At 41.6% G+C, this 16,655-nt stretch overlaps 1 long non-coding RNA gene across 2 annotated transcripts; it reads left to right on the plus strand.

The window, feature by feature from the left end:
* Positions 1-11,091: 11,091 nt before the first annotated feature.
* Positions 11,092-12,548, plus strand: LOC111978234 (uncharacterized). Of its 2 annotated transcripts, XR_002879121.2 has the most exons (4): positions 11,092-11,177; positions 11,292-11,331; positions 11,464-11,523; positions 11,631-12,548. It is a non-coding gene; the product is annotated as an uncharacterized lncRNA (long non-coding RNA). The 2 variants fall into 2 exon arrangements; XR_011481518.1 differs by lacking the exon at positions 11,292-11,331 and having other exon boundaries at positions 11,095-11,177; positions 11,372-11,523.
* The last annotated feature ends 4,107 nt before the right edge of the window (positions 12,549-16,655 follow it).

Raw genomic sequence — 16,655 nt, forward strand, 5'->3', positions numbered from 1 at the left:
TGTCACTTCACACAACAGAGTCAGGGTATATGCAGCAGTCTGGGCCGCCTAGCTCATTGCAAACTGTGTGAAGACTATTTCTTCCTAACAAAGACAGCCAACTTCGCCAAACGGGGGATGATTTAACAAAAGCGCATTTGCGAAAAAAGCACAATCGTTGCATGACTGTACCTAACCATAAACATCAATGCCTTTCTTAAAATCAATACACAGAAGTATATATTTTTAAACCTGCATATTTAGCTAAAAGAAATCCAGGTTAGCAGGCAATATTAACCAGGTGAAATTGTGTCACTTCTACTTGCATTCATTGCACGCAGAGTCAGAGTATATGCAACAGTTTGGGCCGCCTGGCTCATTGCGAACTAATTTGCCAGAATTTTACGTAACTATGACATAACATTGAAGGTTGTGCAATGTAACAGGAATATTTAGACTTATGGATGCCACCCGTTAGATAAACTGAAAGAATAAACGTTTTGTTTTCAAGATGATAGTTCCTGGATTCTACCATATTAATGACCTAAGGCTCGTATTTCTGTGTTATTATGTTATAATTAAGTCTATGATTTGATAGAGCAGTCTGAGCGATGGTAGGCACCAGCAGGCTCGTAAGCATTCATTCAAACAGCACTTTCGTGCGTTTTGCCAGCAGCTCGTCGCTGTGCTTCAAGCATTGCGCTGTTTATGACTTCAAGCCTATCAACTCCCGAGATTAGGCTGGTGTAACCGATGTGAAATGGCTAGCTAGTTAGCGGGGTGCGCGCTAATAGCGTTTCAAACATCACTCGCTCTGAGACTTGGAGTAGTTGTTCCCCTTGCTCTGCATGGGTAACGCTGCTTCGAGGGTGGCTGTCGTCGATGTGTTCCTGGTTCGATCCCAGGTAGGAGCGAGGAGAGGGACGGAAGCTATACTGTTACACTGGCAATACTAAAGTGCCTAAGAATAGTCAAAGGTATATGAAATACAAATCGTATAGAGAAATAATCCTATAATTCCTATAATAACTACAACCTAAAACTTCTTACCTGGGAATATTGAAGACTCATGTTAAAAGGAACCACCAGGTTTCATATGTTCTCATGTTCTGAGCAAGGAACTTAAACGTTAGCTTTCTTACATGGCACATATTGCACTTTTACTTTCTTCTCCAACACTTTGTTTTTGCATTATTTAATCCAAATTGAACATGTTTCATTATTTATTTGAGGCTAAATTATTTTATTGATGTATTAAGTGTTCATTCAGTATTGTTGTAATTGTCATTATTACAAATACATTTTGGAAAAAAAATCGGCCGATTTAATCGGTATCGGCTTTTTTGGTCCCCCAATAATCGGTATCGGCGCTGAAAAATCATAATCGGTCAACCTCTAGTCAACACAGTCGCTACAGTCCCATTAGTTTTCTTTGTAGCCTCGTTTGAATGTTGCGGTTGCGCACATTTGTACGGAATGGGATGAGTTTACGTTACTCCCTTGGGCTTGCATGAGATGATACCCCTAACAGGGATTTTTTGACTGGCTATTAGCTAGCCATCTAACCAAGCATACCAGACAACATGTTTGATATGATGTAGCTAGCTAGCTTTCAATAAGACATGGCCAGCTAAAATTCCTGCTAGCTAACTTTAGCTAGCAATCTTTTTTTCAACTCTGATTAGGACTGACTGTTCTCATAAAAGTTTATTTTGTAGTGCAAAAATGAATGAAGGATCCAGCTATGGGGGTAATTGGTATCATGTCTGACTACTGCAGTACTGCTTGTCCATCTGCTAGCTAACAGCAACAGGCCCAGACGAGCTAGCAAAACATGGTGTCAGCATCCAGCAGTGATCAGCATTCTAATCGAGCTAGCACAAGTTTTGAAAATGGGCTGCGCTGGCCTGGGTTTCCCCCTGACTGAGCTCGATTTTGAGAACTCCATTCCAGCCAGCTCGAATTAGGCCCTAATTTTAAGTGCCAGTGGAAACGGGGCTTTATTCAGCTCAACGAAGGCCTTCTGCTGCTATATAAACACACACAGAGAAAATGTTTCCTTTTAATCTTTGAACTATTGATTCCAGATGTGTCTTACCTCTCTCTGGCATCGCTCATGCTCTTTCTGGAGCTGCTCTACCTCCACATTCAGGCTGAGGGAAAACCAGGGGCGCAACTTTGGTTTTAGAAGTGGGGGGGGGAGGGGGCATTTTTTTTTTTTTAAGTGTCCAGTTGGATAAACACTCCAAACAGCCTACCCGACCGCTCGGAGGCGTCTGCATGGTCCTAAAGCACACCGTTGCCTCGTATTGTATCACATTCCAATGAAAAAACTGGGGGAGCAAATGTAATTTCAGAATGTGGGGGTGACATGTCGTCCCCCCGCCAGCCCCAGTGAAAGTTGCGTAATGTTATGTTTGCACTGTTTCCCGACTATCAGTGAACAATGTGTGGGGAAATCATGGAGATGTGACTTAACAGGATCAACAAGCTGCTTTGTGAGCTCGATAGTTTGGTTAAGGGGGAGGGGAAATAGATATTACAAATAGTTATACGAATAGTTATACGACATCTGATTTCCGGATAAGCTATTCAGTTTCTCTTAGTGTTCTGGATAGATTTTGTATCCTACTGTGTTCTTTATGCTGTACACATGAAACATGACCTAATTAGATTGTTTGGGAGCATGTACAGTGCCTTCGGAAAGTATTTTCCCCTCATCAATCTACACACAATACCCCAAAATGACAAAGCAAAAACATTTTAGCAAATTTATTACAAATTTCAAAAACATAGGGATGGTCCAAGGTTTCTTCCATACTTGGCATTCAGGCCAAAGTGTTCAATCTTGGTTTTATCAGACCAGATAATCTTGTTTCTCAGGGTTTGACTCCTAGCGGGCTGTCATGTACCTTTTTTAGTAAGAACTGGCTTTCATCTGGCCAATCTACCATAAAGGCCTGATTGGTGGAGTGCTGCAGAGATGGTTGTCCTTTTGGAAGGTTTTCCCATCTCCACAGAGGAACTCTAGAGCTCTGTCAGAGTGACCATTGGGTTCTTGGTCACCTCCCTGACCAAGGCCCTTCTCCCACGATTGCTCAGTTTGGCCAGGCGGCCAGCTCTAGGAAGAGCCTTGGTGGTTGCAAACTTCTTCCATTTAAGAATGATGGAGGCCACTGTGTTCTTGGGGACCTTCAATGCCGCAGAAATGTTTTGGCACCCTTCCCCAGATCTGTGCCTCGACACAATCCTGTATCGGAGCTCTACGGCCAATTCCTTCGACCTCATGGCTTGGTTTTTGCGCTGACATGCACTGTCAACTGTGGGACCTTTTATATAGACAGGTGTTTGCCTTTCCAAATCATGTCCAATCAATTGAATTTACCACAGGTGAACTACAATCAAGTTGTAGAAACATCTCAAGGATGATCAATGGAAACAGGATGCATCTGAGCTCAATTTTGAGTCTCATAGCAAAGCGTCTGAATACTTATGTAAATAAGGTATATCTGTTTTTTGTATTTTTATACATTTGCTAAAATAAATAAAAACTTTTCGTTTTGTCATTATGGGGTATTGTGTGTAGATTGCTGAGGATTTTTATTTAATCAACTTTAGAATAAGGCTGTAATGTACAAAATGTGGAAAAAGTGAACGCGTTGGAATACTTTCTGAATGCACTGTATGTTTTGATAGTATCAAACTCTATGAAATGTCTCTTGAGTGGGTGGGGTTGAACAGTTTGGCATTACCGGTCAGTTTCAGCCTCTTTCTGCTTTAGCTCCTCCTCTGTCATACTCTGTTGCTCCGCCTTCATCTTCCTCAGCATGGAGTCAATCACAGCCATCCCAAGAAGCCACCTGGAACATGCCAACAAAAACATAAGCCCAAATAAGGCTTGTAAAACACAAGTACACAGACACCCTCTGTCTCTTTCTCAAACACACACACACACACACACACACACACACACACACACACACACACACACACACACACACACACACACACACACACACACACACACACACACACACACACACACACACACAGATATAGCACCCTGATTATTGCATGCCTGCTCTGGAGTGCTGACATCATCTGCGTGGGTCCTCGCGTCTGCCCCCAGCTAAACTGCTCCAAGATGGCCCTCAAAAAGGAGCTCTGTAGATTGGCTGCCATCCAAACACACCCTATTAAAAAAAAAAACTACCTGACATACTTCTGCAATTGCTAAGGCCTTAGGCATGGACACCTAACTCCAATAGTCAGAAGTTGTTTGCCTGCTGGAGGAAGTTTGTGTATGACCTATGCTCCCCAAAGAAAGGGATTAAGTCAAGTCATGCTTGTTTGCCTATCAATAGTTTGTATGCGTCAATGGGAATTGGTGGGGGAACACTCAATCTCACCTAACCAAGAGCTAATATTTCTGTTAGCGCTGTATTATCTCACCAGTGTGTTCTCTCCACCGATAGGGTGATAACCTCCGGCTGACACCCACCTTCTGCTTCTGACACCGATTTGTTGCTGGTGGCATCTGTGATGTTGATCATGCAAAGTTGGTTTAGTAGCCACTGGCGTGTTTTGTGTCTCTGTCATAGACCTAGATAAGTACCAAAGCACAATTATGTTAGAAATGTCCTGTAAATGTACACTGAGTGTACATAACATTAAGAACACTTGCTCTTTCCATGACAGACTGAGCAGGTAAATCCAGATGAAAGATATGATCCCTTATTGATGTCACTTGTTAAATCCACTTCAATCAGTGTAGATGAAGGGGAGGAGACAGGTTAAAGAAGGATGTTTAAGCCTTCAGACAATTGAGACATTGAATGGCACACTTACACAAGAGGGTGAATGGGCAAGAACCGGGTATGGTAGTACAGTAGGTGTCACGTATCCTCCCTCTAGGTCATCAGGCTGCTGATTATCCCGCACACCTGTCACCATCGTCTCGCGCACCTGCGCCTCATGATACTCACCTGGACCATCACCTCCTTGATTATCTTCCCTTTATCTGTCACTCCTCTTGGTTCCTTCCTCAGGTGTTATTGATTCTGTGTTCATGTCGGTGAGTTGTTTGTGTTCATTGTTTCTTTTATTTATTAAAAGAAACACTCACTCCCTGAACATGCTTCCAGACTCTCAGCACACTCCGGGTGCACCGGTTTGAGTGTGTCAAGAACTACAATGCTACTGGGTTTTTCATGCTCAACAGTTTCCCTTATTTATCAAGAATGGGCCACCACCCAAACGACATCCAGCCAACTTGACACAACTGGGAGAGGCATTGGAGTCAAAATGGGCCAGCATCCCTATGGAATGCTTTCGACACCTTGTTGAGTCCATGCCTCAAAGAATTTAGGCTGTTCTAAGGGCAAAAGGGGGTGCAACTTAATATTAGGAAGGTGTTCCTAATGTTTTGTACACTCCGTGTATACTATTGTGGATTATATTGATGCCACAATAATAAAGACAAAGAAAAACATTTTTAGTAAATCATTGTCACTTGCCACATAAACATTTTTCACAACAGCTTTTTCACTTTAGTATGTGGCCCATGTGCATCTATAATTTTTTTGTTGTCAATTACTCATTTTCATTACATGTCCCCACAGATCTTACAGATATCAGTTACACCACCTTTGGAATTGCTAACACTTCCTCTGCCTCTCCATCAAACACTGCTTCCAGAAGTCGGGTTCGTAGAAATTGCTCTTCCTTCTTCCTCTTGTCCTCCTCCTCCTTTTTCCTTTCACACTCTGCCTACTCCTGTTCTCTTTGTAGTAGTGCCATAAAAGACTGCAGGCCAATCAAAACACACTTATCAGGGCACACATACTTCTAATTTTCAGAAACAATGGCGTCACATTGATTGTACGCTACAACACACTCATAGGCACACACGGATGCTATTTAAAAGAAGAACAAAAGAAGAGATCTGCGTCAACGTGTAAATGCCAAGAGTTCTATGACTCAGAATTTAACATTTTAAAATGTTAATATGCTCTATAAATCCAAACCTAACACCATTATCATAGCTAATTAGCTAAAGCCTCTTTCTGAATGTGAGAAGGTAGGTTGGTTGCCTAGCAGATAAAGATTTGGGCCAGTAACCGAATGGTTGCTGGTTTGAATCCCGTGCCAGCGAAGTGAAAAATCTGTTGATGTGGCACTTAACCCTAATTGCTCCTGTAAGTTTCTCTGGCTAAGAGTGTCTGCTAAAATGTAAATGATCCATAAGGTCTTCGTAGTTCTGTTTTCCCTTCTGTCTCCGGCCCCACTCTCACCTGGCCAGCAGGCCTTGAGTGGCTCCTCTAGAGTCGTCTCTATATCAACAATAAACATGCATACAGTTAGGAAAAACAAGTCTTTATTATTCAAATATATAAATATGAAATAGTGTGTACAGTATAGTTTAGCCTCAGTGCAGGCTTATTGTATTTTCTTTGTATGTCAAGATGTATTTCTGCATTGCCTTTGTAACCAGGTACATTGTTGAGAACACATAGTCTGTTACAATAACAAGAGCAAAACCGCAAAGCCATAAACTAACACAACAACACCCGTGCAGACAATAGAGCATGACCACAGTATACATAAGATTGTACAGTCGACTTTACAGCCTAATCCTAGCTGTACAGCCCAAATATTTATTTTACCTGGAGTATTCGGTTCCTTTGTGCTGTTCAATAAGGTGACCTTGACCTTTCTGTTATCATAATATCTCACATAGGCCTTCTGTTTATATATGGTTTGGAAATGTTTAGAAGTTGATTTGTTACATTTTTATTTTTTTAAAGTATTAAGTGGTATTGAATTGAAATTTAGAATACATACAAGGTATGTGTTTCATATAACTTCATGAATATCATCAGAGGGCTCCAGAAATAATTGTTAATTTGTTAACTAAAGTAGTATGGCAACAGTTGTCAAAACTATGAATCCTGCTCTATGGTATGTCGCGAGTGTGCCTTGGGTGGTGCCTGCAGAAAACAATGAGGGATTGTTTTCAAGCTTCCACTTGAGTGAGTTTCATCACTTCCTTTGACCACATCAGACTCCCTTGGGTTTACGAAGAGACAATTGTGTAATTTAGGCCCAAGTTAATGTGTCCACTGGCTTTCTCATAAATCATGTTTAATAAATAGAGTGCATTCTGTTCTGCCACAGGCGGGACACAAGCCACCAATCTTCTGCATAACAACACATAATGCAACCGTGATAGACTATATTCTATTGCTCTTTTGGCTATCACGCCTTGAGCGACAGTAGCTTTTAAGATCTTAGGGAAGGTATGACGTCACCAATGTACCTCAGCCAACCTGCGAGTTTCACTTCTACTACACAAGCATTATGCACACAGATCTCAATTTAGGATTAGGGCCTAGGTGTATGAGGACATTCAAATCAGATCTTCTTTACATTGTTGCAATGGAAGTAAGACAAAGGTAAATTGCCCATTTGACTAATTTCGATTGTAAGAATGAGTAATACAGAGCAGTACTTTTCCTTGGTGGTTGCACAGTCTTGGCACTGGCAGAGGGGGTGTTTTTTTATGCCTTGGCAGCAGCATTTCCTGTGGACTGGTCACCCGGCGTTCTGTCTGCGCTGTGGGGATACACCTTCCAGAACACAAACAAAGAGTGTAAGTTACACTACACATCAAAAGAAAGATCAGCACAACACATCACGGCGTACAGAAGGCTAGGCTATCACATTTAATGGAATGGTGACTTAAACCAAAAAACAGGCCTGTTTGTGTTCAAAATGGGCTGGAATATTGGTAACTAAATGATGTAGTCTGTAATTGTTTTGCATCTTCACTTCAGACCACAATTCTTTTGCTAAGGCCTAAATTGTGACATTCAGAAACAGATCGACAACGGCTGACTTCTTTAATCCTCCCATGCCATGCATGTCTTGCATACCTGCCTTTGATGATTGGACTGCTCCCTTTGACTGTGCCAGTTTTCCCTGGGCGTTTAGTACCGCGTGAACTGGTATCTTGTCAAAATAATAGCTAGAGGAACCAATCTAGGAGCCCATAACTGCAGTACAATTATCCAGGGGCGGACTGGCCATCTGGCGTTTTGGGCTGCCAGATGGGCTGGTCCATTTTTAGCCAAGGGGGCCTGTCTAGAAAACCTGGCACCATCCCTACGGTGAAGCATGGTGGTGGCAGCATCATGCTGTGGGGATGTTTATCAGCGGCAGGGACTTGGAGACTAGTCAGGATCAGGGGAAAGATGAACGGAGTGAAGTACAAAGAGATCCTTGATGACAACCAGCGCTCAGGACCTCAGACTGGGGTGAAGGTTCACCTTCCAACAGGGGCAACTACCCTAAGCACACGCTAAGACAACGCAAGAGTGGCTTCCGGGCAAGTCTCTGGAATGTCCTTGAGTGGCCAAGCCAGAGCCTGGACTTTAACCCGATCAAACATCTCTGGAGAGACCTGAAAAGAGCTGTGCAGCGGCTCTCCCCTTCCAACCTGACAAAAGCTTGAGAGGATCTGCAGAGAAGAATGGGAGAAACTCCCCAAATGAAGGTGTGCTAAGCTTGTAGCGTCATACCCAAGAGGACTCTAGGTTGTAATCACTGCCAAAGGTGCTTCAACAAAGTACTGAGTAAAGGGTCTGAATACTTATGTAAATTAGATGTTTCAGTTTTGAAGTTTTAATACATTTGCAAAAATGTCCAAAAACCTGTTTTTGCTTTGTCATTATGTGTGTAGATTGAAGAGGGGGGGGGAAACTATTTAATAGATTTTAGAATAAGGCTGTAACGTAACAAAATGTGGAAAGGGGTCTGAATACTTTCTGAATGCACTGTACAGTTTCCCTGACACACAAAAGTTACATTTTGAATGCTTAGAAAGGACAGGAAAATTGTCAAATTGACACACTTATCAAGAGAACATCGCTGGTCATCCCTACTGCCTTTGATCTGGTGGATTCACTTAACACACATGCTTAGTTTGTAAATGATGTCTGAGTGTTGGAGTGTGCCTCAGGCTAGATGTAAATAAAAGAATCCAGAAAATGGTGCTGTCTGGTTTGCTTAATATAAGGAATTTGAAATGATTCATAATTGTACTTTTACTTTTGATACTTAAGAATATTTAAAACCAAATACTTTTAGACTTTTACTCAAGTAGTATTTTACTGGGTGACTTTCACTTTTACTTTGGGTACTTTTTCCACCACTGCATGTATTGGGGTTGACATTATACTCAGATTTGTACCTTAACATAGTATGAAATACACATATTAACAATAGCCCCTAATAGGCCCATTTTTCTGGGGGGCAATGTGGAGATTTGGTATCTTTCCCCATGCGTTTCCAAGGCACTTTACCGCAACTATTGGTTTCACGAGATGAACATAACACATACACTGAGTCTACAAAACATTAGGAACACCTTCCTAATATTGAGTTGCACCCATTTTGCCTTCAGAACAGCCTCGTCAGAGCATGGACTACAAGGTGTTGAAAGCATTCCACAGGGATGCTGGCCGATGATGATTCCAATGCTTCCCACAGTTGTGTCAAGTTGGCTGGATGTCCTTTGGGTGGTGGACCATTCTTGATACACACAGGAATCTGTTGAGGTTGAAAAACCCAGCAGTGTTGCAGTTCTCGACACACTCAAACCGGTGCGCCTGGCACCTACTAGCATTCACTGTTCCAAGATGCTTAAATCTTTTGTCTTGCCCATTCAACCTCTAAATGGCACACATGCAATCCATGTCTCAATTGTCTCAAGGTTTAAAATCCTTCTTTAACCTGTCTTCTACACTTCATCTACACTGATTGAAGTGGATTTACCAAGTGACATCAATAAGGGATCACATCTTTCACCTGGATTCACCTGGTCAGGTATGTCACGAAAGAGCAGGTATTCCTAATATTTTCTACATTCAGTGTGTGTCACCAGTAGTAGCCAAATGTACCGTTAGTCCTTGTCATTTGGTTAAATTAATTTCTGTTAATGCATATATTAATTACAGTCATTTACTGTTCTCAATCTCAGAGTGGAAACGTTGTTTGCAGAGTTCACAGCCTTCTACACTTGTGGTTTTGGTTTATTTCATAACCATCATTTACAAGTGATCAATTTTTTTTATTGTCTTTTGTTTGGAGGTCTACATGTGAGCAGTGAGCATGTATGTGTCTGTCTGGTTTCTCTGTACTGATCATGTAGCTCGCACGTCTGAGCACGCATAGAAGTACCTGGCCTGCTACGCGCAAATGTAGGAAAGTGCCCGTTAATGTCTGATATCTCACCACAACCACCCCTAATAAGCTTCTCAGACATTTTTCTTCACCTCACCAAGTAAATCAACAATGTTTTTTTTTAACGTCCATTGCGAATAATAGGCTAATAGTTCCTCACAGTATTTAAAAAATATTTCCAACACTCTTCCGGCCTTGATAATCACCAAGCCTGAAAGAGCAAAATATGATCTGATGACCGAGGTAAAGTAGGTTTTATATCAGACATTCAACAGCCATTCGCTGTTAAATCTCTTGTTCGCAATAACTTTGGCTAACAAGTGCTAGTTATTCTAAAAAGGTCTGGCCTACTTTTATAACCTTTTGATTTGGTAAAAATTATGAAATCATATAAAAAAGCATTTTCATCTTTTGTTCACAATAACTTTTTAATTGGTTGTAATAGAAACATCAAAACCAGTACAAATTATTCTAAAAAGGTCTGGCTTACTTTTACAACATTTGATTTGTATAAAAATGTATGTGTTGATTTGATAGCAATAATCAAATCGTATATAAATGCATTAAAATCCTTTATTCTCAATCCATTTTTCATGGATTATCATAGTTTAACGTTTCTAAATCCAAATTATTTAAACAAACTGACGCTAGCCATCACCGCCATACCAATTTCGGCTTTACAAATGGTGTTACAGAATTACCTGCTGGTGACTCTTAGCACACCATCTCACAGCCCTTCCCACGTCTGGCCCTAACCAAACCGATTGGTTGCTAGAGACCAGGTTGCCAGGTGTCTTATCACACCGTGGGGTCAGCCAATCACAGGCAGTCATCTTGGGTTCCAGATCTCCAATATCTGCCACCCCCTCTGTCTTTTTCAAGCAGCTTCAGCGAGAGCATCAAGCTCCTACACATCTTCCCTGCCCAACACAACTGGGATGGTGTTGGTGTATAAAGTAAGTAGAGGGAGGAAAATTGTATATGTGTATATTACTGCTGGTTGTTCAGTTCAATATTAGCTTTTAGTTTTATTCAGTTCCTTACCATTTGTTTCTGCTCTATCCTGTAAGGTTCTGTATCTGTGCATTCTTGCCCTGGTGTATTCATTTGGTATGTGAATATTCATTGCCTCTATTTTCTCCTGCTACAGAACCACTACCATTCTACTTTCCATGTATGTCAATAAAGTATCCCTGTGTGTAACTCTGAGGTTGAACCATTCCCCATCTCCTCTGATCAAAGGGTGGTGCTAGCGGGTCACAGACTGGCAAAATACGGAGAGCCAGGTCGTTCTTTCAAATGGTGTGTAATTACTGAGCACAATGGTGTGCAATTATTGATGTACATAATTACATGATGTATAGGTCCCCTCGTCTGTCCAGTACCCTGACCACTGTTTTGTTCCATAGTACTTATGGAGACAACACTGAGTGAGTTACCTGTTCCTGCCAACATAACACCACAACCCTGAAGACCTCCACCTGGCTGCCACGTTGAAGCTCACTCAGAACAAGCTGCAGAAGTCAAGATTAATTTGGATAAGTTGAAATTGCTGTATCCCACATGCTACAAGTTGCACTGGACCAGGGTATCTGTAATGGGGTTTGGTTGATGTGAGGACTGTTAATGATGTTTGCTGTACTAATGATTCTGATGTGCTGCTTGGAACATGAAATCTGTTAAGTCATGCAACGGAAACCCAGTGCCAAAATGATGGTCTAAATGCAAACCCTGAGCCCAGCTATATATAGATACTGTACTGTAAGTACTGGGTATGTCATGGTTTCATCCACGCCGGTATGCGATCAAGTCTCCCCTGTCCCCTTTCCGTCTGTCATGGCCCAGTATGTTGCTACTCGCTTGTGGGCAGGGGCCCATTTCATAATAGAGGATTTGTGGGACTTTTACAGTTTATGAATTAGTGTTCTCATTAATTACTTTTCTGCTACATACTGTATATGAATAGCTGTTCTTGGAAGATGTTAAACTACTGAATTAATTTGTTACTTTGAGGTTCTGATGCTGTAAAAATAATTGTCAATTTCTCTCTGTGGACTATGGAAGAGGAGACATTTATCTTTTCAAATCAAGGGTCATATTCCTGCCCTATAACAAAGAGTAATAAAACACGTTAGTGCATGACAACTTTGCAACTGTTAACTCCTATGTTTGCCATGAGTCTATAAACTATGATCTTGTTGTTTTCCCTTGTGTATTTCTGTGATATTTGCCAACTGCTGTATCTTTGTAACCCCTGCCAACTGACGTAATGCAACGAATGACTGATAAACACTATTAAACTGGAAATCCGTCTCATGTTCCTTTCAGTCTATAGTTCAAGTCAGTGTTTAACCAGCACAAACATCTGGTTCCACCAATATCTAGTATAGACATATTTCACTACATATTATGTTACATATGGATAAGTACGAAATACAATTTCATATGATCATCAAAATCAAATTGTAATTGTCACATGCTTCGTAAACAACAGGTGTAAACTAACAGTGAAATGCTTATTTACAAGCCCTTCCCAACAATGCGGAATACAATAAACATTTTGAAAGTACATAGTAATAACAGCAACATGAGGAATAAATACACAATGAGCAATGATAGCTTGGCTATATACCTGAGTCCATGTGCAGGGGTACGAAGAAATTCAGGTAAATATGAACATATACAGTGGGGAGAACAAGTATTTGATACACTGCCGATTTTGCAGGTTTTCCTACTTACAAAGCATGTAGAGGTCTGTCATTTTTATCATAGGTACACTTCAACTGTGAGAGACGGAATCTAAAACAAAAAATCCAGAAAATCACATTGTATGATTTTTAAGTAATTAATTTGCATTTTATTGCATGACATAAGTATTTGATCACCTACCAACCAGTAAGAATTCCGGCTCTCACAGACCTGTTAGTTTTTCTTTAAGAAGCCCTCCTGTTCTCCACTCATTACCTGTATTAACTGCACCTGTTTGAGCTCGTTACCTGTATAAAAGACACCTGTCCACACACTCAATCAAACAGACTCCAACCTCTCCACAATGGCCAAGACCAGAGAGCTGTGTAAGGACATCAGGGATAAATTGTAGACCTGTACAAGGCTGGGATGGGCTACAGGACAATAGCCAAGCAGCTTGGTGAGAAGGCAACACTGTTGGCACAATTATTAGAAAATGGAAGAAGTTCAAGATGACGGTCAATCACCCTCGGTCTGGGGCTCCATGCAAGATCTCACCTCGTGGGGCATCAATGATCATGAGGAATGTGAGGATCAGCCCAGAACTACACGGCAGGACCTGGTCAATGACCTGAAGAGGCTGGGACCACAGTCTCAAAGAAAACCATTAGTAACACACTACGCCGTCATGGATTAAAATCCTGCAGCGCACGCAAGGTCCCCCTGCTCAAGCCAGCGCATGTCCAGGCCCGTCTGAAGTTTGCCAATGACCATCTGGATGATCCAGAGGAGGAATGGGAGAAGGTCATGTGGTCTGATGAGACAAAAATAGAGCTTTTTGCTCTAAACTCCACTCGCCGTGTTTGGAGGAATAGAAGGATGAGTACAACCCCAAGAACACCATCCCAACCGTGAAGCATGGAGGTGGAAACATCATTCTTTGGGGATGCTTTTCTGCAAAGGGGACAGGACGACTGCACCGTATTGAAGGGAGGATGGATGGGGCCATGTATCGCGAGATCTTGACCAACAACCTCCTTTCCCTCAGTAAGAGCATTGAAGATGGGTCGTGGCTGGGTCTTCCAGCATGACAACGACCCGAAACACACAGCCAGGGCAACTAAGGAGTGGCTCGTAAGAAGCATCTCAAGGTCCTGGAGTGGCCTAGCCAGTCTCCAGACCTGAACCCAATAGAAAATCTTTGGAGGGAGCCGAAATTCCGTATTGCCCAGCGACAGCCCCGAAACCTGAAGGATCTGGAGAAGGTCTGTAATGGAGGAGTGGGCCAAAATCCCTGCTGCAGTGTGTGCAAACCTGGTCAAGAACTACAGGAAACGTATGATCTCTGTAATTGCAAACTAAGGTTTCTGTACCAAATATTCAGTTCTGCTTTTCTGATGTATCAAATACTTATGTCATGCAATAAAATGCAAATTAATTACTTAAAAATCATACAATGTGATTTTCTGGATTTTTGTTTTAGATTCCTTCTCTCACAGTTGAAGTGTACBTATGATAAAAATTACAGACCTCTACATGCTTTGTAAGTAGGAAAACCTGCAAAATGGTCAGTGTATCAAATACTTGTTCTCCCCACTGTAGGTAGGGATAAAGTGACTAGGCAGCAGGATATACAGTTGCAGTTGGAAGTTTACATACACTTAGGTTGGAGTCATTAAAACTTGTTTTTCAACCACTCCTCAAATTTCTTGTTAACAAACTATAGTTTTGGCAAGTCGGTTAGGACATCTACTTTGTGCATGACACAAGTAATTTTTCCAACAATTGTTTACAGATTATTTCACTTATAATTTACTTTATCACAATTCCAGTGGGTCAGAAGTTTACATACACTAAGTTGACTGTGCCTTTAAACAGCTTGGAAAATTCCAGAAAATTATGTCATGGCTTTAGAAGCTTCTGATAGGCTAATTGACAACATTTGAGTCAATTGGAGGTGTACCTGTGGATATATTTCAAGGCCTACCTTCAAACTCAGTGCTTCTTTGCTTGACATCATGGGAAAATCAAAAGAAATCAGTCAAGAACTCATAAAAAAATGTGTAGACCTCCACAAGTCTGGTTCATCCTTGGGAGCAATTTCCAAATGCCTGAAGGTACCACGTTCATCTGTACAAACAATAGTACGCAAGTATAAACACCATGGGACCAGGCAGCTGTCATACCGCTCAGGAAGGAGACGCGTTCTGTCTCCTGGAGATGAATGCACTTTGGTGCGAAAAGTGCAAATCAATCCCAGAACAACAGCAAACGACCTTGTGAAGATGCTGGAGGAAACAGGTACAAAAGTATGTATATCCACAGTAAAACGAGTCCTATATCAACATAACCTGAAAGGCCACTCATCAAGGAAGAAGCCACTGCTCCAAAACAGCCATAAAAAAGCCAGACTACGGTTTGCAACTGCACATGGGGACAATGATCGTACTTTTTGGAGAAATGTCCTCTGGTCTGCTGAAACAAAAATAGAAATGTTTGGCCATAATGATAATCGTTATGTTTGGAGGAAAAAGGAGGAGGCTTGCAAGCCGAAGAACAACATCCCAACCGTGAAGCATAGGGGTGGCAGCATCATGTTGTGGGGGTGCTTTGCTGCAGGAGGTGCACTTCACAAAATAGATGGCATCATGAGGCAGGAAAATTATGTGGATATATTGAAGCAACATCTCAAGACATCAGTCAGGAAGTTAAAGGTTGGTCGCAAATGGGTCTTCCAAATGGACAATGACCCCAAGCATACTTCCAAAGTTGTGGCAAAATGGCTAAAGGACAACAAAGTCAAGGTATTGGAGTGGCCATCACAAAGCCCTGACCTCAAACCTATAGAAAATGTGTGGGCAGAACTGAAAAAGCGTGTGCGAGTAAGGAGGCCTACAAATCTGACTCAGTTACACCAGCTCTGTCAGGAGAAATGGGCCAAAATTCACCCAACTTATTGTGGGAAGCTTGTGGAAGACTACCCGAAACGTTTGACCCAAGTTAAACAGTTTAAAGGCAATGCTACCAAATACTAATTGAGTGTATGTAAACTTCTGACCCACTGGGAATGTGATTAAAGAAATAAAACATTTAATAAATCATTCTCTGTACTATTATTCTGACATTTCACATTCTTAAAATAAAGTGGTGATCCTAACTGACCTAAGACAGGGAATTTTTACTAGGATTAAATATCACAAATTGTGAAACTGAGTTTAAATGTATTTGGCTAAGGTGTGTGTAAACTTCCGACTTCAACTGTATAATAGACAGTAGCAGCAGTGTGTGTGTGTGTGTGTGTGTGTGTGTGTGGGGGGGGGTAAAGTCCAGTGTGTGTGTGTATAGAGTCAAAAAGAGTAAACGAGTCAATGCAGATAGTTCTAGTAGCTATTTGGTTAACTATTTAGCAGTCTTATGGGTTGGGGGTAGAAGCTGTTCATAAGCCTTTTGCTCCCAGACTTAGCGCTCTGGTTCCATTTGCCGTAGTAGAGAGAACAGTCTATGACTTGGGTGGCTGTAGTCTGACCATTTTTAGGGCCCACCTGGTATAGAGGTCCTGGATGGCAGGGAGTTTGACCCCAGTGATGTACTGGGCCGTACGCATTACTCTCTGTAGCGCCTTGCGGTCGGATACCGAGCAGTTGCCATACCAAGCAGTGATGCAGCCAGAAAAATGACAATCAATGAAAAATGTAGAAAAAGAGACTTAAATGCATTTTTATATGATTTTATTATTTCTATCAAAT

Source organism: Salvelinus sp. IW2-2015, linkage group LG18 (assembly GCF_002910315.2).
Source record: "Salvelinus sp. IW2-2015 linkage group LG18, ASM291031v2, whole genome shotgun sequence".
NCBI lineage: Eukaryota > Metazoa > Chordata > Actinopteri > Salmoniformes > Salmonidae > Salvelinus > Salvelinus sp. IW2-2015.